This window comes from Lepidothrix coronata, unplaced genomic scaffold (assembly GCF_001604755.1).
Source record: "Lepidothrix coronata isolate B3197 unplaced genomic scaffold, Lepidothrix_coronata-1.0 Scaffold96, whole genome shotgun sequence".
In the NCBI taxonomy this organism is placed as follows: Eukaryota; Metazoa; Chordata; class Aves; order Passeriformes; family Pipridae; genus Lepidothrix; species Lepidothrix coronata.
The window spans coordinates 1378027-1400376 of NW_016690276.1; the positions used below are offsets into that span (position 1 = coordinate 1378027).

The 22350-nt window shown below is 39.3% G+C and overlaps 1 long non-coding RNA gene across 1 annotated transcript in view; it reads right to left on the reverse strand.

Annotated features, from left to right (window-relative positions):
- LOC108500881 overlaps positions 1 to 22350 on the reverse strand; it is a 29878-nt gene that overhangs the window by 1390 nt on the left and 6138 nt on the right. The window contains exon 2 of the long non-coding RNA XR_001876047.1: positions 2065 to 2141. This is a non-coding gene — a long non-coding RNA (uncharacterized LOC108500881). The remainder of the gene's footprint in view (positions 1 to 2064; positions 2142 to 22350) is intronic.

The following is a 22350-nucleotide window of genomic DNA, read 5'->3' on the forward strand; positions in this document are numbered from 1 at the left end:
TGAATAATATATTTTTTACTCAACAGAAAGAAGCTTTCGTAGGGACAACCTCAAATTTCTGACAATAGCATCTGACAATAGGAGAAAATCTGTTGTAATGCCTGTAATGGAAGCCTAGTTGTGTGTTTTCAGTCTTTTTTCTCCTGGCCTCTTGGTGGCAGGGCAATTAGAGCTCAAATGTACAGGGGAAGTTATCCCAGTACAGTAATCAAAGCAAACATTATATAGATTTTGATTGCTTCACAAGAATGAAGTATTTGTTAGCTGAAGTAGCTTTATTGATTCAAATGAGGAGATGTATTTATTCTGTTTTGTGAAGTGCTCCAAGCTGTGTATGCATTTAATGCTTATGAACTCAGAGATGAAGGACTAGAAAAGTTCTGTGTCAAGCTGAAGAGAAACTGTATCATTTCCAAAATGTTTATTCTAATGTTCTTTTCAAAAGCAAGTTATAATACTCACAGTTATCATTATCATCTTATAAAAGACCTTTATGTTTCACAAACAGCATGATTTGTTTAAGTCACATAATTAACAACATTCTTGACTGTTTAGTAATAATTAGTTTGTTTTCGTAGAAGTACTCTGTTTCATCTATCTGTATAGAGGCTGGAAAATAATGGAATAACAAAAATGTTCAGTCTCAAGGCCGAAGATGAAAAGTTTATGAAAATAAAAATCACTCACAATGACAACATGTGATCCTGTTTTAAGTATGACCCTTAGCTCCTTAAAGCTCGTGCTGTTCAATGCTAGAAAGTAACTTGTGTGATTTGTGTTACCACAGTAGTTTAAATTGACAGCCTTAAGGTTTTTTTTGTCTGAAGACATTATTAGTAATTCAGCTGTGCATTTTCTCGTGTGCAACACAGACAACATCAAGCAAAACTTGAAAAATAAAGAGAAGGCTCCCCTTGCTTCTGAAGTCTAACCAGGATAACGTGTGTTCCTTGTAACACACTGAAAAAAAGTTTAAGTTTTTTCCCAAGAAGATATATTCTATGTCTGCTCTTATTTCAAGTGAAGTTCTGCAGAGATTTACAGAAACCAGCTCAGGCCCCTTGGGAATAAGTCCTCTATGTGAAAAACCTTGTGCCCTTTCACCTATAGGACTCTACTGTAAAGATAATAGTGAGAGCCTTTATTTTGGCCAGGGAGCATTGAAGGTTATCTGCAGCTGTCTAATTTATTACCACTTCAATTCAAGACCTACATTTTTATTCATTGTTTCTCTGATGAGTAATGCTTTGAAAGGTATTATCAAATAAATGGACCCATGGCTGTGGCCCAACAATGCTTTCTGTTATTAGATGTCTCAGTTGTTCTGTGTTCAAGGATGATTAAAGTATCTTGAACGGAGTTTCTGAGTTCATTTCATTCTATGTGCATACATAAATTAGTTGATGGTAATCTATTAATAAAAACTTAATATTCTACATTATTCTCTATAAAATGTAGCAGGTTTTTTTCTCTTTTTTCTTTTTTTTTTCTTTTTTTTTTTTTTGGAACTAGAACTATTCGCTCTCCTCAAGAGTCTGATAAGACACAGATTACAATACTGCCTTGATAACGACCAAGACTTTTGCTTCCTCTGAATAACATGAACTCGAAGATGAAAAGTGATACTTTCTCTTCATAACTAACATTAGTCATTATTTAGTCTTGATATTATTAAAACCAGTTCTGAAATGTGGAACAATAACTTACCCCTGAAAAACAGGATATGGTAAACTCTGTTTTCTTGGTCCCAACAAAGCAGTACCAGCAATCATGCTATCTGCAAGACTGACATTCCCTAAAAGCTGCTCCTTCTCCAGACCACAGGAGGTAAAAAAGGGCAGAACTTGATTTTGACAAGGTTAGACCACAACAGACCTGCCTGGGGACTCATCGATTTCTCTGGAGTTGAACTGTTCCGAGTAGCAACAATGCCAGCTCACTTAACGACCGCTTTGAAAAGCAAGTTTTAATGATCAAGTGACTAAGAGAGAAGGCATAGGGTGGAAGAGAGCAGACACAGGAGGGGGACAAGACAGAATATTGCCAGACAGTCTCAATACTCACAGCAAGTGGGAGTAAGTATGTTAATAACTGGAGACCTTGGATTCTTTCTGCCTGTTCTACACGTTCTCAAAAGTGTCCTGGAAGAGGAAGGCATAAATTGGAACTGAGAAAGAGTAGCATTTTGGAGGCTGCTGGCTGGCTTTTTATTCTTTTAATTTTTAGCAAATAAGGAAGACTAGATTACTTTAGAAGAAAACTGAAGAACGGATCACAGTTTACAAGGATGAGCATGTGGGAGGACTGCAGGGGATGGAACACTGTAAAAGTAATGGGACATAATATATAAGCAGCAAGATCCTTTTTCTTAGAAGAATCAAATAAACAATATGATCAAAACTAGGACAAGATTCACAGTTACAAGCCAAGAAAAGATTTCATGATTCTTGTTCCTCCCCACACCTCTAACATTTCAGGGATTGTCAAAATCCCTCTAGGAGTACAGAACATATTTAGCCATTTCCTTTTTTTTTTTTTTTCTCTCCAAAAGGAATTTATTTTTCACTTAAATTTACTTTTACTCCACACATGCTTTCCATCTTTCTCCGCAAGAAAAATCATTCTCACAGTGATGCAGCCTGCAATATGGTAGCTGGGCTACCTTTGAGTATTTGATGGAAGGTAGCACTATAACTTTATCCATTTAGCCAGATTTTTGTGCATGGTGGAACTTTAGAAAAAAAAAAAAAGGAGTTCAGAGAGTGCAAAGGAGGCACTGTGTAGTCTTACCCCATTTTGGCATGGGTCCAGACCTTTTGTTGCCCTTTTAAGGACATTTGTCTGCCCTAGGAGTACCATGTGTCCTTAATGTTTACAAGAGAATTAAGATCACCAGTGATAGTGGTCTTAGGATCAAGAGGCAAGTCTACATTCAATACCTTGTTTATACTCCTAGCTGGTTTTCCCAGAATTAGTACACACATCAACAATTCCATAATGTATGAGTAAGATCTGTTTATTCCTTACCACATCTTCAGCATTAATCATTTATCCTTCTCCAAATCATCAGTAAAACTCTATGCTGTGGAAAAGTACTAAAAGATGTTTAGTGTCTTGCAGCAGGATTAGGCTTAGACCTAGTCCAGATTTAACAATACCTTTTTGCACAGGGATATTACACTGCAGTACTGCTCTCTGCTCAAACACATGGAAATTTTCCATTCAGCTGTGCCTTGCTTTCAACAAGCAATTTTGGCAAACAGATTTTTAGAGACATCCAAAGGTAATCATATATAAATTTTTGAGAACAGAAGATCATTTATGTGGTACTTTTTGCACAAATTATAGAAAAAAAATTATAATCTGTGAAGATCGCTAACATCTTGCAGTGCTGTAAAAAGCTGCGAGGCCTGGAGTTTTCTTGGGTATTGGACTGCTGTCATGCTTGTCTCTGCTGATGAGTGGCATAATTAAGAAACTTGTGTCAGTCTGGGGCTTATGATAGGAGGAGAAAGACCTTTTTAGATCACTGCATCTAGTGGACTAGAAGTTGAGCTGCCCTTTTTTTTTTCCTGTCTTCTATGAAGTATTAGTACAAGGTGAACAAGGTGAAGGTGATTGGTGCTAAGAGATATCAACTGCAAGAGAAAATAACAACAAATAGAACTAATATTTTTGTAGAGTTGCCTAAAATCCAGAAAAGCAGGGAGAATCTTCCATGTTTTGTGTGGTGCTGGTTTCCTGAGAACTTCGGAAGATATCACTTAGTGAGCTAAGTCCTTTCATAGCTGTTGAAGTGTTACAGTAGCTTTTATAGCTACTAAAGATGGTGTGCTCATTAGCAGATCAGCCCTGCAACTACACAGCCATTGCTGCAAATCACTGGGGGGGGATGTTTTTCTGGAAAGTCAAGGCCACAGTACTTGATATGGTTTTCACCTCTCATGATAACACTTTTCATTTGGACCACTTAACTCTTTGCAGTTTTCAATTCAGCTGGCCTGTAAATAGAGCTACTGTTTTCCCCACATACAGTATTTATGTTCTTCCACATTTAACCCCAATAGAATTAGTGATAAAGGTGAACATTAAACCAAAGAATGATTCCTTTAATTATATCTGCTACTGACACAAATGTTCTTTATATCCAGAATCTCCTGCTAGTACTCTTAAGAACTACCAAGTTCCTCTGGCAGGAAAGCAAGTGTTCACAAGCTTAAGGAATTCCATAGTCATTTTATTGATGGTAATTCTGTTAGTTGTGTGCTCTGAGGCTGCTGCTGGTGCAAGGTCTGGTTTGGCTAATGGATTCTGCACACAGAGCACACATTCAAGAAGAATTCTCCAGAGAGTTGAAAAATGAGCTATTACCCTTATATAGACACTAGAAGAAAACAAAACAAAAGAACCCTCCAAACTTAATACAACAGTATTTATAAAGTGCGGTTCAGCCTGGATGGTGGGATTTCTAGAAACTTTCCTTATATGTTTGTAACTTTGTCTAATTACAGAAAAGTTTGCTGTGAGTACCTAAACCATATGTAGATGGCTTACAGTCTTTGCTCAGACATTTCTAAAGATATGTGCCTCATGTGGTTTATCTTTTTTTGTCTGTCCCTCTGACATGCACAGTCCTCAGCATAATCTCAGTGGTTTTTTTCAGGAAGATGGGGTGAGAACAGGCTGTCATTCTTGTGGAGACATTCACTCCCTTGCCCAACCAAACTCTGCAGCCTCCCGGAAGGCAGGCAGCTGGGACTTCCTTGGTCAATTTAAGTACTCACCATCATTAACCCCAACCACTTCTCACTCTCTCAGTGTGAAGAAAACGTGTTGCCTACCAATATTGCTTTACCCTAAGTCGTCACAACTCCCTACCAGTCTTTCAGACTCTTTGGCAGCTGCCACAGACTGAGAAACACTGACTTAGAGGACTGCTGATAGCCTAGTCTGCAAAAACCAGTACCAACTGACGGCAAAGGAAACTACACAGTTCTGCAAATCCCAGCACATACAAAAAATCCTGGCAATTTATTTGCATGTAGATTATGGAGTAAGATCTTATGAACATATATGAAATGTGTCTGGGGGAAGTCCTTTTTGTATTAGAGAGGAACTCACACAAAAATGCTTGCCATACTTACAACCAAAAGTTTGTGAATTGCCTCCTGAGAAAGCTAAAGGATAGAAGTACTTGTTGTTAGCTGTAAAGTGCCAATAGGCGTGACACAAAGAGGATTAACCATGTCGAGAGTTTGGGAACTTGAGGATGAACATTTTTTGTCTCAAGCCACAAAGTCTTGTGCTTCTGGACTCTTCAGGTCATGCTTGGTCTGGATGTGTCGTAGCCAGATATTAAATTGGACTCATTTAGAAATCACAGAACTCATTAAAAATCACAGAAGGAAAGGTTGGAAGTTGATCTCACTGCCTGAAGGAAGAATAAGTTAGCCCATGTCTCAAGCATGCTTAGGAATGGCAATTAAAATCTAATTCTAATTAGCAGTACTGGATGCTACTCTAAATAAAAAGAAATGTGCAGATTTGTTGTGCAGATTCTTAGCTGCAGAAGTAGGCAAGTAGTAGACAATGTGCAAGTTAATCACTGATGCAAGAGCAAATAGACTAGACTGTATATACAAAAAACACACACTAAAGATTTCTTTTGCAAGATGAGTTACTGTCAGACCAGACGTCAAGGCTGATGTTGAGGTCAGGGCAACCTGTTTAGGCTTTAGTATCTGATCTGATTTCTGGTTAATTAGGGCTGAGAAGCTGGAAAGTTTGCAACTCTGTTGCATATCCTTTACCTGCTCTGAGGAGATAAATTAGGAGAAACCCCAGGCTGTCAGTTTTCTCTAATAATCATCCAGTAAAAATTACAGAGAGGCATAAAGTCTCTAGCTGCCAGCTCAGACTCGTTACTGTGGGTCATGTCATCTGGAGAGCCAAAAGAAGTGAGGATCCAGGAACTCTAAGCATTAAAGGTAAATCGTCTTTTATTCAACCATTATTATTACAAACATCAGGAGATCTGAAAACCGTGTCCCAAATAAGGCAATTATTATAAACAGACACTGCATTTGATCCTTTCAATTTATGATCACGGTATAATACATATTTTTATTAATTTGAGCAGTGTCAGGTACTGATCCTGCATATGTCCCACCATGCAGTAACTTCAGAAATGTGACTACTGCTATTACTATTCATGTGTGTACATCCTGCAGTGTGCCTAGGGCCAAGATCCTGAAAGTTCAGCATCTAAATATCTTTTGAGATTACGGCCTACATTAAACATAATTGAATTTGCAATACATTTTGGCATAACGCTTCCAGAAACTACACTAATAACTGTAATAATCCCTAACCTAACTGTTACAAGGGAGGGGAATCATGTTAGAATTATAAGAAACAGAAACACATGGAAATACTTAAACTGTGTCACCCAACATTATATACTGTGCTTTTTAATTGCAAGGAAGCTGGGACTGCAGTGAAAAACAGCAACACTTGTGAATTTGGACTGCCATTACTGTCACATTTTGTTGAGTACTACACTTATACACATTTTAATGGTACTCGAAATAGAATGCCAAACCTTCTCAGCTTTACTTGCTCTATAAAAAGAATATGAAGGCAAAGTCTAGAAGCAAAGGAAAGAAAAGAAAAAAAAAAAAGATATGAAGAAAGAAAGGAAAAAGAGGAAAAATCTATGTGTGATGCCTTTCCTGGAAGCAATTCAATGGAAATAGTAACAATAAAACTATTCTAGAAATAAAGACATATAATACACTGTTCCTAAATGAAAGTAGATCTTTTTACTACTGTAAAACATGTGAAGTGCTACCTGTCAGTAGTTAAGCATAAACCAAAGCTTTTCTCTTCATCTTCAAAACCAGAAATCTCAAAAATGGACTAAATACAAATCCAGTGATTTTCATTAAGACAATTCTGTACAGATTTTTAAATAGCCCTTTAAAACTCTACTTGATTATTATTTACGTGCAACTCTTATAATAGAGCCCCAGGCTTTCACAAGAACACGTATTTTATGACTTTCTGAAGGCAATTTAATGTATTAGGAAGAAAAAGGAAAAGGGAAAGGAGGGAATTTATCCCAAAGATGTTTGGCTACCTTCTTACTTGTAATTCCATAGAGCAATAAAATGTCTGGCAAATAAGGGGAAAAAAATTGTCCTCTTTTTTGCATATGGTGAATTGTAGAACCCATATTAATATTCATAGCCTCTCCTCTATCTCACCTTGAGCAGCTTTAACTACAACTGAAAGGCTGAGTCTAGTGCTTCAATGGAGACCTTTATCTTGGCACTTCCTTAAATTCTGCTTCATCCAAAATGGTATAAGTAAATTTGCATACACTGAACTTATAATATTAAAAAGATATGCTTTCACTTCCAAAACACTACAGTCCCTATTTCTGAGTTTATTACAACTTAATTCAACTCAACCATGACTGGGCAAACGCTGTAGAATGAGGTCTGCATACACTGCCACGATGGGTGCTGAGTTGCAGACATGGTAGATGTGAACTGGTATTTAAGATGCCTTTCAACTTGTTGGCAGCATCAGTTTCTAAATCGTGTCTGTAAATGCAGCTTTTGGACATGTGAGGCCTAGAAATAATTCACCAATATGGGATAATTCTTATTAATTCATATTTTTATGTCACTGCTGCACCTCTTCAAGTCACGCTAAGTTAGCCTGTCAGTTTAATCAGGGTGCAGGCAAGCTGCACATTTGGAAACTTACAGGGAGAAGTTATCTTTGTTTTCAGAACTTATGAAAGGAATTCCAAGATACTGACTGTAGTGTCTTGCCTTGTGTTCCTGCCTCAAGGATTAACGTTTTGCCTGTAATAATCATCTGAGCTCTTATTCTCTGATTTAATTTAAAGGCATATATAAAATTAAAATTTAAATAGTTCAAAGGAAAAGACTTTATCTCTCACACGGTTAATGAGAAGGCGATGATACAAATATCCAACTTAAAAATGTAACTTACAGTTTTGGTCTCAAACATTGGAGCAACTTCAGAAGAGCACTGATTCTGTATAAACATTCAGTGATACTAAACTCTTTCTAGGCTAACATAAGGAGAGTAAAATTGTTTGAAATTCATTGGTATATGAACTAGACTTGAATTTCTTTAGCAAAAATGGGTTCCTTGCTATACTGCCTTGCAACTCAGACCCCTTATGGCAACTGTGTCACGTAAAGATGAGCTGCAAAGATTTGCACTGTAGTTGTGCTGCCTGTTAGGACAGAGTGTGTTTGTAAGGACATACAGACGTGGAAATTTGTGATTAGGTCCTGTATCCATGCAGCAACATTAAGATTAGTGGGGCTGAACACAATTTCAGGAGCTGTCCCATACATATTTCTTCATGAGCCTAGAATGCAGAAAGCTCAGGAAAAGCTCTGTAGCTATTGTGAAAACATCATCTAAGATTTTCCTTTTTCCTATGGCAAGGACATAACAGTGCCTCAAACCATCTAAATATTATTGTAATAATTGACATACTCAATTGGGAAATATACTGAATTTGCCTTGGGAAAAGAGACAGGACAAAAAGCTATTCTAATAAATTATTTTATATGGAATGCAACAGGTCATGTAATCAACCTATATTAAGCACTGCATAATTACATTTTTTCTTTCAGATCATCAAAGCAGTGCAATAGCTGAAATATAAGAGTGCCATGAACTGAATAGAAATACAGCCAAGTTCAAAAATATTTAAAATTTTAGCTGAATGTCTCCTGCCCAGGACACATATCCTGCTGCCAGATTTGGATATGACTTTTGAACAGAAATTAACCATCCCCTTCCTTTGGTAGAAAGAATTCACAGTAGCAAGTGCTTCCCTTTGAGGGTGCAGCAACAAGCTGCCCTGCTAATCTTGCTTCCCTGGAGGCCCTGCAGCTGCCTTGCTCAGCACTTAGAGTAAGTTAGATAAGTGCTTATATATCACAGCGACAGGCATTATAAATATCCTGCTCAACTGTGCTTATGAAGCTGCATTAAGTCCAGTGCAATTTACATGTGCAACTGGAGGCAGAACATTCGGTGTGGTTTTACCCGTTAACCACACATGTAGTGACCTTCCCAACCACCCAGCTAAAATGCCTGATGTCCAGAAATGCCAAGCTGACTCCTTTCTGCCAGCACCTACATGGGAAGCACCTATGTTATCAGCAGATCTGCACTGCAGAAGTGGCTGAGTGCCTGCTCTGTGCACTATCGAGTGACATCAACAAAGACCTCAGGCCAGTGGTCTTGGGGACAATCAGCATTTCCTTGCCACTTATATTCCCAACAACTTCAGTGGGAACTCAGAGCATTTTGAGTCTCCCAATTCCGTGCCCAGCCCAGCTATCAGTATAAATCTCATGCCACACAAAATTTTGGAAGCAACTCTCTGTGTTTTGCTTTTAACGTGACCTACAGTTGAGCCACTGGTGAAAGAAGCTTCAGCTCTGAGTAATCACACTGTCTGCATCAACATGATTAAGCAAGCAATACATTCAGAGCTTTGCAGATGAGATAAATTAAAGCTTTTTGTTCAATGGCATTGAATGTGTTTGAGTTAAAAAAGGGCGTATAGTGTCCCTTCAGTAACCCTGCCTTGTCATCGTGATACAGCACCCTGTACTCCTGGATCAGAAAGATTAAGAGAAGCATTTACATCTTGCATTAATGAAGCAACAGATTATGGGGTTGTGCACTCTGTTCCTGTTTGCTTATTTTTATTTATTTATTTATTTTACAACCTAAGAGATTCAAAGTTCCAGTGGGCTGAAGAGGATGATCTCAGCTGATGTCTGGAAGTAATTTTATAATTGCCCAATAAGTCAGAAATGACAAAATCCACTTTTTTCCCCATGGTACTGGGACCACCAGTTGCTGTATTTCCTGCCATGCTCTATATTGTGTGTACTCAAGAGGCTTCTTTTCAAGACAAAAACTGTTTACATTCATGAACTAAAATAAGATATATTGTGCAGTGAAGGATATTTGGTTAGAGAAGAAAAAGACTGGGAGAAGGAGAGAGAAAATAAAAACAATAAATAGTGACTTGAGCCTTCAAACATTCTTCCTTTTTCTTTTTCTTTTTTTCTTTTAATAGTGCTTTGAGGTTTGTTTTGTAACAATTTCTCAGCAGAAGTCCTGAGGTTTCTCACAGATGAGAATTATTATTTCCCAAAATTGTTTTTACTATCTGGTTGCAGAAAAGAACACGGTTACTTTCTCAAACAAAAGGCACCTGTAACCCTACCATCATTAGAGAGGTTCATGGTGACTCTCAGTAATCTTTGTATGAGGAAACTTTGCTCAAATTGACATTTTAGCAGCAAAGCCTGGTGGCAAGAGGTACAAACCTGATCTATTTAATCCCAAACCTTCTGTGAACCCAGAAGATAACACTGAAGTTCAGGATTGCCTCTAGGTCTCTCTCCTCAGGGTGAACATGTAATTATGATAAATCTCACTTCCTCATTGTACTGTTATAGCTAAAGGTAAATACAATGAGTTAGATCTCAAAATAAACAATTATTGAACTCCTTTCATAGTTATTAAAGTATCCCTCTCCCTTGCCTAACACATCTGCCATACAAGTAGAAGACAGCAGACGGTGTGATCTGCAGCCACATTTGCGTGGTCACCTCTGCTCAGATCCTAGAGCTCTAAGAGAGGCTCTTACTTATGAGTACGTACAGTACAAAGACAATGTGCCATACAAACAGAAAGAGGGCTGGATGCAATGAACCAAACAGCCATCCTTGTGCTTGGTGTTTTATTCCCCATCCTCTGCTAGAGAAAGAGGCTATGTATTATGTACCCCAATCAGGTCAGTCTTCGGTGGCTGGGCACCAACAACCTCGTTCCTATAGATGCTCTGCTTTTTGGATTGCAGAGGCTGTGTTTGTACACCACATAATACAGCAAAGACCTCAGGTCTCAGGTGTGACCTGTAGGTGATAGTGCAATAAACTTACTAGGGAAGTCATATTTTATGATGTCCTTTGTCTTTTTACAAGGGCATTAGGCACTGTGAGGTTGGCCAGTCAGGATTATTGCTTTCTGACTGGTAAGCTCCAAATTCTGTCTTGTCTGATTAACACCTTCTTTAGTTTATTTCCAGGTGTCAGTGGATGCAGTGGGGCTGCCTGTAAGCAGTTCTTCACTGTGACAAACTTAGAGAGACCAAGTGACTTGCCAAATATTTTTTTCCAGGGTGCCTGCTGCATCCAATCTGTCTTTTTGGCATCTACAAGCCTTACGAACTGCATGTCCTCCCGTCATCTGCTATTTGGCTATTGTCTTGTTTAAAAAACCAGGTTTTTTGGAACTTAAATGTCAACAGGTGTGACCGAATGTATGAAGGCATGTTGTACAGAAACGTGACTAATTATAATCTTCTTTTCCCTTTAATTTTTATCCCATTAACAATTAAAGTAAAAAATAACATGCATACAGAGCCCTGTGACTTTTTTGAAAAAAAGTTCTCTAATTAATAGAGCTTCTAATTAATGAAGTCTTACAATCTGTGTCGGTTACAAGTCATCCCAACTCATACACATCTTGCTGTTTACTGCAAGCCTGGAGTCAAGCTGACCTGTCAACCATTTTGTACACAGCATTTCTGGAGTAGGGGCAAGGGTCTGACCAACATCTAACTCAAATAAGCAGCTTCCGAACAGATGGGATTGGAGACCTGGCAGCCGAAATTCCCATTCTGTTCATTGACTGTGGGCACAGAACATAGCCTGTCCAGACAGATTTTGCACCCTCAGTTAGCAAGCCTATGGCAAAGGTGTTGTACAAGGAGATCTGTGAATATTTTACAGCTCTGAATCCCAAATATCACACATGTTGAAATGCCAAGTGATAGAGAGTATTTGTGTCTCATTAAAGTGCTCTTCACCATGTATTTCTACGGAACAGCATTCCACAAAGACAGAAACAATTTTTTGGCTCATCTGTTGCTTTAGAGGTGAAGAGCTAGCGGAGGAGCTGGGAGCACGTACCTCATTATGACAGAACGGCAACAAAGAACACACACTCTATCTTTCTTCTTGTTTCTCCTTAGACACACAAAAGAAAGGAAAATTCATGTGTTGTGCTTCGTCATGTACAGTTGCTTAGATTGAGGGGAAAGAAAACCGCATGGACTCCCATCCATACCTCTCCAAAACACCAACCAAAATGCAAAGAAATGGGCTGCCCTTAATAAAAAGGGCACGATCCAGAATACCTACCTTGTATCCCAAAGTGCTGACTTATGCTTATCTCTAAGCATCTGTAACTCCCTGCCCTGTGCAGCTTTATTAGGATAAATAAAGGAAACATGTCTGAGGACAAAAGATGGAAAGAAGCAAGGCTTTTAATGATTATTCACTAGAGATTGATTCTTCTCAGTGCCTTATCATCAGTCTTACAGTCACTTTGCTACACTCAGGGTCAGAGCAATTGTATTTGTGTATACTTGTTTGTGCAAGCGTGGGTGAAGTAAAGGGAAGTATGAAATGTTAGGAATTCCAGTGTTGTAATTCCACCCTTGTTGCTTCATAATGAGATTTTCCTGTGTTCCAGGTACTGCCTATTTATCTCTTAACTGTCATTGCCTCTCCTACTCCGCTTAATCCGGGCAGTGCTGGAACGTTAACACAGAGGTTGGGCGCGGAATCTTTTTGCATTATGCCAAAAAGATTCACTAAAATAGGTCTGCGTAAAAAACTTCGTGATGAATTCACAAAGCCTCCTGTAAATGCCTAAGGACTTTGCACTCTATAAATATTTAAAACAAATATCTCCCAATACATAAACACACTCATTTCCTGCTGATAAACCCAGACGCATCAGCAGGGGTGGAGGGAAGGCAGTTATTTGCACTCAGATGTTGTTTAGCATATCCCTAGATTCAATGAAACTTTTTTGTGTTAATTCTTCCTTTTCACTTATCCTTTTCATCATCAAATAGCATTTAAAAATGCAGGAGATGTAATCCAGCTCCTAATCTTAGCTAATGGGAGCTGTGTCTAATTAAAAACTCATCAGTGTAAAAATATATTTTGTTCACAGCAAAAGGAAAAAAAGTACAAAACCCAACTCTTAAAAATTCCGTCCTGCAATATTGCTACTTTTGTTTCTTGTGCATGATCTGTGCAATTAGACATTACTTTACTTCAATTAAACAACATCACATATGTGCAAGAAAAGTCTTGTTTACACTAAACAGTTTGGGAAGAGGAAAGATGTTTTCTAACACAGGAGTCAGCTCATCCACTACCGAAAAGTAACAACTCGGGGACAGTAATGTAGCTCCTGACAGCTCAGCCTAGTATTATGCAGCAGCAGAGAATGAATGCTACTGCTACTACTACTAATAATAAAAAGGTATCAAGTACTACCTATCAAGGAAAAGCTACACAGGCAGAATGTTTCTGTATAATGAACTGTGCATCTGTATCATAAGGGCCTTCAAACAATTAGGCTTCATTTTTCTGTCTCAGCTGTGCAGTGCCCCCTCTCATCCTCTTTGCCTGCTCTGATTCTGACGCAAGTTGTATTCATGGTGTGCACACATTCAGCAAGTGCTGCCATCGTGTCTGAGGCATTTGGGCTCCTCTGAATGCTCTGCTGGGTAACTGAACCCTGGCTCTGTTCTTCTGACCTAGTGCCATCTCTGAAAGGACACAAGGACAGCAGATATAGAGAACTAGCTTCAGCATTCTGAAGTCTGGCACTGCCCCAGAGCTCCAGGAGATGCTTCACTGCCCTCTCCTGAAATCTACCAGGTGGTGGGTGAAAGCCCAGAAAGCGTGCAGACTGTTGTCTTTGCAATTTTATAATTTAAATCCACTGCACAGCTCAAGTAGGTACACTGTTTACTTACCAGTGTTTGTTTGCATTGCTGCATTTCTGCCATTCCTACTTGGAGAACAGCCTTCCTCTCCCCACTTCCAGAACAATGCCTTACAGGGAAACACTTACTAATATACTCAGGAGAGCTCCTGCAGCCTTTGCATGGGAAAGAGTGCCAATTGCATGTGGAGATAGAGTCAGGTCATGTTTCCGCTTAGGTTCAAGTAAACTTCTTCAATTTATTTAGTAATGTGGAATTAACTTTACATTTAAAATAGATCCTGTCCCCATGAACTCAGAATATCAGGAAAACACTCCTTGAGTTTTCAGGGCCTTAACCCTTGCAAGAACTGGAGAAGCTTTCTCTTTTCTCCCCTGTAGCAGCCAAGAACTGCACAACCAGAAGGGGAGCAAGCAAGCTGGGTGACTACAAAGATAGGAGTACAGACCTATGCATAACACTTTAGGTCTGCCCTTACAGGTGCAACGAGGTTTTATTTTCTATTTCTGTCCTTTGCCTTGCTTTGTTTGCTCCAGAGCATGACCTTCCTTTTCAAGCACCTCTACAGATTACCTTATATTGGTACCACACTGACATCAGCCTGTGGCTGACAGTATGCAAAAGTTGCCTGGTACCCTGCAGGGGAATATGCCATCAAGTGCTTTTGGGAGCCATTCACAGACAGCTGTATTTCCTTTCATTTAAATACTCCCTTTTACAGCTAACCAAATAAACTAAACCATTTAAACCATGTATCAGCTAAGCTTTTGGTGATGACTGGAGGATTTATTCCTTTTTTTTTTTTTCTGTAACTGAATGAAAAGTGAAGTAGGCTTGCCACTGGAAACATTGTTATTATTATCATTGCATTATCAAATACCTACAAACTAGACTTGTCATCTATATATGACACCTGCCACAACCAGGCCTCAGGCTTGGCTGCTTGAGGCATCATCATAATAGATAGTGTGGTGAAATAAGTTCTGGTAATCTCCAAAATAGTACTTCACTTCTCCCAGTGGTTCATTAAGTTATTTAAGGCACACAAAGTCCAGATCAGACAGTTATGTATATACATGTAGAGAAGCTAGGAAGCTTTAGAGATGCATAGAAACCGTCCAGCCAAGAGCACTGACAAAACTGAAGTACGGCATTAGATCCTACCTAGGCAACACAGGCAAACAGAATGAAAACTTGTTTCTCTGTGTAATTGGTGAATAAAGTACTATTTGAGCTGATTCTCAATGCAGCTCTTCTCCCTGTCAAGGAAACTCTGTCAAGGAAAAAGTGTACCCCTGATGGGCACCATTTCTGCTATCAGAGCTACACTACTACTGCTCTGAGCCCCTGCTGGACCTCAGCCCCCGATGGACCTCCCAGCCCTGAAAGCCTCCTGACTGGGATATGTCATAGGAAGGAGCATTGCTAGACCCTCTGGAATTGGTGTTCCTGACATGTATCTTCTCCTCTTTTTAATCTTAATTTCTTCCCTTTTCCCCTTTGCCTTCAGTTCTGACTACCTGGTCAAGTGGACCCCTTGCAACATCACCAAGGCTCTATGAGCAGTGAAGCCATAGCAGCCGCATACTAAATAGCACAGAAAAGAGTTGCAAGCTTCCTGGGTTGTGCTGGTCTTCCCCCCAGCCATCAGAGGACTGGAGAAGTGTAAGGAAGAGACATCATTAGTGGCAGAAACTCTATTTGCTGTGCGACTGTGTTTGTCTTCAGGAACCTGAAGTTGGAGTTTAATGGCAACTGTCAAGACCATCTTAACAAACTTGTTTTTGCCTGCCAAACCCAGAGTTTCATCCGACTTAAGAGTAAATATTTGCTTTCTGTTTCTCAAAATAATTAAGCCCTATAATTAAAGGGTTAAAGGAAGGCTGATTGAAAAGCTTAATACTCTATATTTCATTTTTTTATTATTTTTTCTGAATGTCTATTGAAAGTAAAAAAAAAAATTAATGGTGCTTTTTGCCATGGGACACAGGTGAAGTCTGTGCTTAAAACCTGAGCCTTGTTTAAGTATACAGTGACAGGGTCATGCTAATGCCATTGACTCTTTAGACCAATTTATTCCACTTACATTAACACAACATCAACAAGTCCTTGGTCTCTCTGCAGTAAGCAATGCTGCCAGTTGTGATGATGGTATTTGCAAATGAAACCTTGCCTGCTGTGAGCTGCTGGGTTGAAAGGCAAGTGCTAGACATTTGAATCCAATGTTAAGCAGAAGTGTGATGATGTTTTGGGAATGAACTTGTAGCAGGTTTCCAATTTGTCTTAATTACTGTGGTACCGTATTTCTTCAACAGCCCAAATAATACCATGAAGCTTGTTTTGTTACACTTTACCAAGCATATATATCTCCTTGCATGGAGGTACATATATGGTCTGATGTCTTTTATATTTCCCATTTTTATATTCTTTTTTTTTTTTTTTTTGCAGTGTAGGCCTCTAGTTCTTCATCCTTTACCCTCTATCCACATTAGATTCTCCCCTTGTCTGTCCCCACAGATGTAGAAATGAAGAGAATTTATTTGGTTTCCCTTCCCACAGGATGAACCTGGAGAGCATGTCTTCCCACCTCTGTCAGTCACTGTACTGAGCTATACAGCGTTCACAAGCACTACAATGGCATATGCTCAGCTAAAAGAAGTAGTGAAGTTATGCATGGTAAAATAATTTACTCACCAATATTTTCTATTAATTGAAGCAGATTCTGTTCAAACAGAGCAATACCTAGCCAGCCAATTGTATGGAGAAGCAGGCAGAGGCAAGTCTAGAAAGTATTTTTAGCTTTTTTTTTAAATCAGATTTTTGCACAAGCTTTGTCTATTTTTGATTCTAAAGTAAGAATAGGTATTAGCAATTACATATGCAGGGACCACCTCCATTTTTAGCTCAGTGTGGCCATTTACACACTGAGCCTAAGCAGCTACAGTACAGCACCTGGAAGAGGCAGAACACTGCACCTGCTTCCTGGAAGTGTAAGTGTGACAACCCACACTGCAAAGGAGATGGAGACTGACCATGCTCTGCTGTACACACCACAGTGTCTGATCCAAATGACTGGTAGGAGGAGCACTACCAGGGCAAGGAACTGAGAGAGGTGAAAGGAAAAGTGACTGAAACATTCAGTGGTTATAAAGGAGCACTTCAATATGTTTCTGCTTCAATGGCAGTGTACAGTGTGATGAGAGGGAAAAGAAGTGCAATATGCAGACATTGGTGATAGTAGCAGTGGGACAAAATGGAAATTGTGCTGTAGGTAGACACAAACCAGCAAATTGGAATGGCTTTTTTTTCTACTGTAAAAAGAGGAGAGCTTTCATACATACGGGTTATTAGGGCACCCTTGACACACAATATCAAAAGGAAGTGCAAATCCCAACTGCATTTGGTTTCACTTATATGTTGTTTTAATCACTGAGCAAGGAGTATCTAAGTGTGCTGTAGAAAAACTATGACAAATGCCAAATTTTCATACCAAAACAGAGCTTTTGCCTCCAATCCTTTGATGACAAATTCTTGCTACGCAAGAAGCATGGCAATTAATGGCAGAGATTCAGAGTAGAAGACACAACATAAAGGCAGTGATTCTACTGCTGCTATTGTTGGGCTTCTCACAGGAATGCTCCTGGTCTTTCTGAACATCTTGCCAATTAATTTTGATTTCCAGTGGTTTACATCTGTTTCCTCAGGGTAGGTGTCAGAAGTCATGGTCATTTTTAACAGCCTATATAAAGGCAAGTTCATCTCCTTCACTGGGGTGATGGTTACCTGGCATTATGCAAATGGGGAAATTCAAACTTTATCAAAGAGAATGGGAATTCTGAACAAGGCAACAATGGGGCTGAGCTCTATTCAATCTAAACAATTTCCTGATCCCATAGAACATGTCTGGCTGCATTACTTGAAGCTGGTCTGGTGAAAAACCTGGCTGTAATCACCTGGATCTCAGAACCAACACAGTCAGCGGAGGCTAAAATTTCTCTTTGTGACCACCCAGACTGTCCCTTGAATTGCAAAAATTGTTAACAATATTTAAGAAATGATGGCTAAAAAGAGAGGGGGAATAGCCATATTTTAAATTGGTGCGTCTTCTTTTTTTCTTTCTTTTTAGCAGAATTAATTGTCTCTTCTTTATCTGGGAAGAGGGAAGCTTCTGATTTGAAACAACATTGCAAGGAACACATGCAAGCAGAAATGGGCACGGGTCTTTGGGACTTGGACAGAAAGATCAGTCACTTTTGGATCAGAGGTGCTGGCATATCATTGAAACAATCTGTTGAGGCAAAGAACAAATGGACTGCACACTGGATATCAGGACTGTACTGGCTGTATCACGTTACCTACTGTTCAAGGTTACAAGACTAATGTACACAAAATAAGGTCAATCACAGCAGCATCTGATGCATTCAATGTATTTTTGGATGTGTGTGACTTCTCAATTTCACACCTGCGCAGCAGGGCTTGATTCTTATGTTACAATTGCTTCTGACTCAGTAGGCACTACAAATAATCAGTGCTCCTTGATTTCCCCACCTCTCTACCCGAGAAATCTGTTACCTATATTTGGGTTCATGCCAGATCAAAAGCAACTAATTCCATTTTTAACCCTGAAGCTGTTTAATTGTTTTTCTCCTCCTCCACCCTTTTCCTTCACTGTGAGAGGGTAATGACCCATTTTTGAATGGGTTTGTAACCGCCTCGGTCACACAGTTAACAACTGCTCTAAAAGGTCTACTGGATTCACAGAGAGAAAACGGCCTTAACATCCAGTCTTATAACAATAACAGTCAGGCAACTTTGCTGTAATGCTAATCACACTTCCTAAATTTCATGCATTTGGGGTCTGAAAAGGAGGGGGGGGGTGTCTCTGCTAAATTTCTTTAGGCAACACAAAACACACTGAAGATATTCCACTTTTGCCCACTGCCTCCCTGCAGAATTATCCCCTATGACAAGGTGCAATGTACTTGATTACCTACATTCAAAATAAACACCAAAATACACTCAGGATATAATTACTGCAGATTACCTTACTCACCTATCTTAAACCTCTCTTGGTTCTTGTAGATGTTGGTTTGGCCCTTGTTTGCCAGCCTGCATGTTGTAGGAGAGCTCTGGAAGCAAAACAAGCTCTGTGGATAGCAAGGTATTTCAGGGAGGAGAAAGTTTTGAATAAAAATTCTCTCGTGATCAGAGAAAGAATGGGCAGAATGATTAGAGGGGAGATCTAGAATCAAGGATCTGATGATTCCTCTTGGCTTTCTTTTGTTGGTGCAGAAAATATGCATACACAACACAGCTGCTCACAGCCCTGTGGGCTGCACGTGTTTTGGTTCTTCTTCCAGCAGTACAGGCAGCTAAAGTTGCAAGGCTAGAAGTCCCTTACAGATAAGCAGAAGCCACAGCCTGTGACACTACAAGGGTTAGCACGGCCCTACCTCTAACTGGAGTGTGTATGGCTGCTTCTTACAGTGTTGTTCAGGATTTCACCTTGGAAACTGCAACACTTCAGCCTGTGTTCCTTAGCAAAGCTCTGGAAGAGCTGGTCACTGAGGAAACTGCCCACTACCAGGAGCCCTACCTCGTAGCAGAGGGAGTGAGTCTCCATTAGCATACTGCTGTACTCAGCACAATGTGGTGGGACTGATGTGGGTTTTAGAAGAGCACTCACGTATAACATATGCTGTCAAAAAATCCTCTTATCCTTCAATGATCCAAATGGCAATGCTCTCAGTGTTCCCAAAGCCAGCAACAGGATTAAACAGATCACTGTGCATGAGTTTGTGTGGAACTGTTGTAAATTTGTGATGTTAAATGGATAGCCAGTATTTTATATAAACAGGCTTAATGGAGTCATGAAATATTGTCTTGTGACTTTCAGAATGGGGACGTTTATAGAGATGCTCCAAACATCTGTGACTGGAAGACTGATATACAGAGAACAAAGTGAACATTACTGGGGTTAAGTCACAAACTTCACATTTTGAGTGACAAACAGGTATGTACCAGGGATAGTATATATCAAAATTAGTCACAATTTCCTATTTAATCTGATTTTTGTATTTGCCTTCTTAAGGATGATTATAGGTATTTTAAGTACAGAGGACTAGATACCTGGTCAAATATCATAGTCTTATTTCCACTTTGACTCTTATTCACAATTCATTTTTTTCCACCACAGCCATGCTTCAGAGGCTGCCTCTGTTTACAAAGCTTCAGTCCTTTTCAGGCTAGCAGTAAAAGGAGCTCAAGGAACTGAAGAACAGCCCTAATAGCCAGCAGAAGCCTTTACCGTGTTTGTAGCAGGTGCTAGCCTAGCCTCTTTCAAGGTAGTTCATAAATTAATAAAACAAAAAGACCATTTGAAATATTATAAGTAGTATATAAAATAATAGAGACAAAGCACAAAAATACTTCTCATAAAATCATGTTAAATGGATTCTAAGTATTTCAGTTTATTAATAGATTCTAACCTACACCTCCAGGGAAAGAGAAATAGATTAATCATCCCATCCTCTTTATAAAAATCAAAACAAACCATGTGTTTTATCTAGGGCTTAGATGGCAACAAGGGGTACTTTTTGCCAAGTGGTTACTAAAGGATATCCACCCACCCCTATCATAGGTTTTGCAACTGGAAGGAGCCCAGGTGGCTCAAACAATGTTTGTCAATCCTGTCTTGATAGAGCAACTACCTTTTCCTGAGCTGCTGTTGCTGCTTTCAAGCAGATCAATTGTATTCAGTCAAGGTGATGGTGTTCATTCTGCAACACCGCCTTGACCTGCAAGATATTTCATTTTTCTGCAATGCACTGCAGCGACTGCATGGGTAAGACATATCCCTTTGGCTTGGTGTTTTTCTGGCAAGCTTATGTTTCCACAGGCATGTCAACACCTCCTTGGATATTAGCAGGAGTATAAATGTTAGTTTATGCTAATAAGTAATACATTGAAAAACAAAGAAAAGGTCAGAAACTCTAGTTTTATATTATGTGATTCCCCCAGACAAAATAAATCCATTTCATGGTAGATGCTTACAGTTTTCCAAGAGATATATTTATAGCTGTGAATATGTACTTTGGCTAACCCTACTGTAAGCATAAAGAAGGGAGAAGAGGAGGGTGAGGGGTTTTTTCCACTTTTAAAGTAAAAGACGGAGGTTAATTGGTTCCGCTAGCTGAAGGGTTATGTGCCAGGCAGCAGGAGCATGCATTGTAATAGAAGAACTACAGAGACAAATGAGCCCGGTCCACAGGACGAAAATATCCACATAACGCCTTGAGATACAGAGAAAGAAACACCAAGGCACAAATAAAATAAAATAAAATTAAGAAATCTCCGGCCATTTCAGGTACAGTGATATTAACCGTTATCTTGTGCAAATAATAAACAATTATTTGCTTAGAAGGGTAAAGAACATATTGTTTCTGTGCTGTAATTGCTAGAAGAGGTGGTCAAGTCAAGACTGAAGTATTGCTTGGTTGTCACCATCAAATTTACCCTTTCTGGCTCAGAGACTCCAGAGCCCAAACTAGCTAAAGGCATTTTGTCATTAAAGGTTTTTGTCATGATCACAAGGAGCAAATCTCACTTATTTTCTCCCTTTAAATCGGTGATGAATGATTTGTGTGAGCAAAGGAGCACTGTAGTAAAAGCAAACAGGAACAGATCTCATAGACCTTGAAGGAAAATCACTAAAGAAAGGGGCAGTTACTCCATGGCAATGTTTCACAGGCATAGGCCATGACAAACATGTATATAAACTTATCATAAAATATCTACAGAAGGAAGGGGAGATCTGGATAAACAAAAAGAGCCTTTACTTAATTTTCTTTTTTATCCAACTTTTTTTTCTGCTTAGTTGCAAGGAGCCCATGGGCGAGACGCACAATTTTGTATAGGAAAAATATCTTTATTTTTCTTATTTCTTCGTATTCTATCTAGTTTTCTGTCTCTCTACCCTTTCTTTCTTTCTTCTTTGGCAGAAACTACAATTCTCCTGCTTTGGAGAAACCTGCTTTGGAGAAACTCTCCCTGTACTTGTCCATCACTCTTCACTTAAGGTCACACATCATTTCCAAGGCTGACGATAATAGTACCTCATATCACCTCAAGCCAGACAAAAGCCAACAAGAGCACCTGCAGTAGCCCATCCTCGGGAAAAGTGTTAGATACCACTTATCATACTGACAAAACTGCTGCTAAAATACTACCAGTTTCTCTCAGGTCTTCATTTCTATTCACAGCATTATAAAAGATCAGAAGTGGTACCATCTCTATAGTACAGACAGAGTTCTACGAAAGCTTATGGAAGGAATGATATGAGCCAGCACCGGTGTGTGGCAGCAATTTCCTCCAGACCTACCTGGAGCCAGAATGCACAGAACTTCAACAGTATTTGATTCAATAGGAATCGAGAACCTGAATAGCTTTCAGGATCTGGG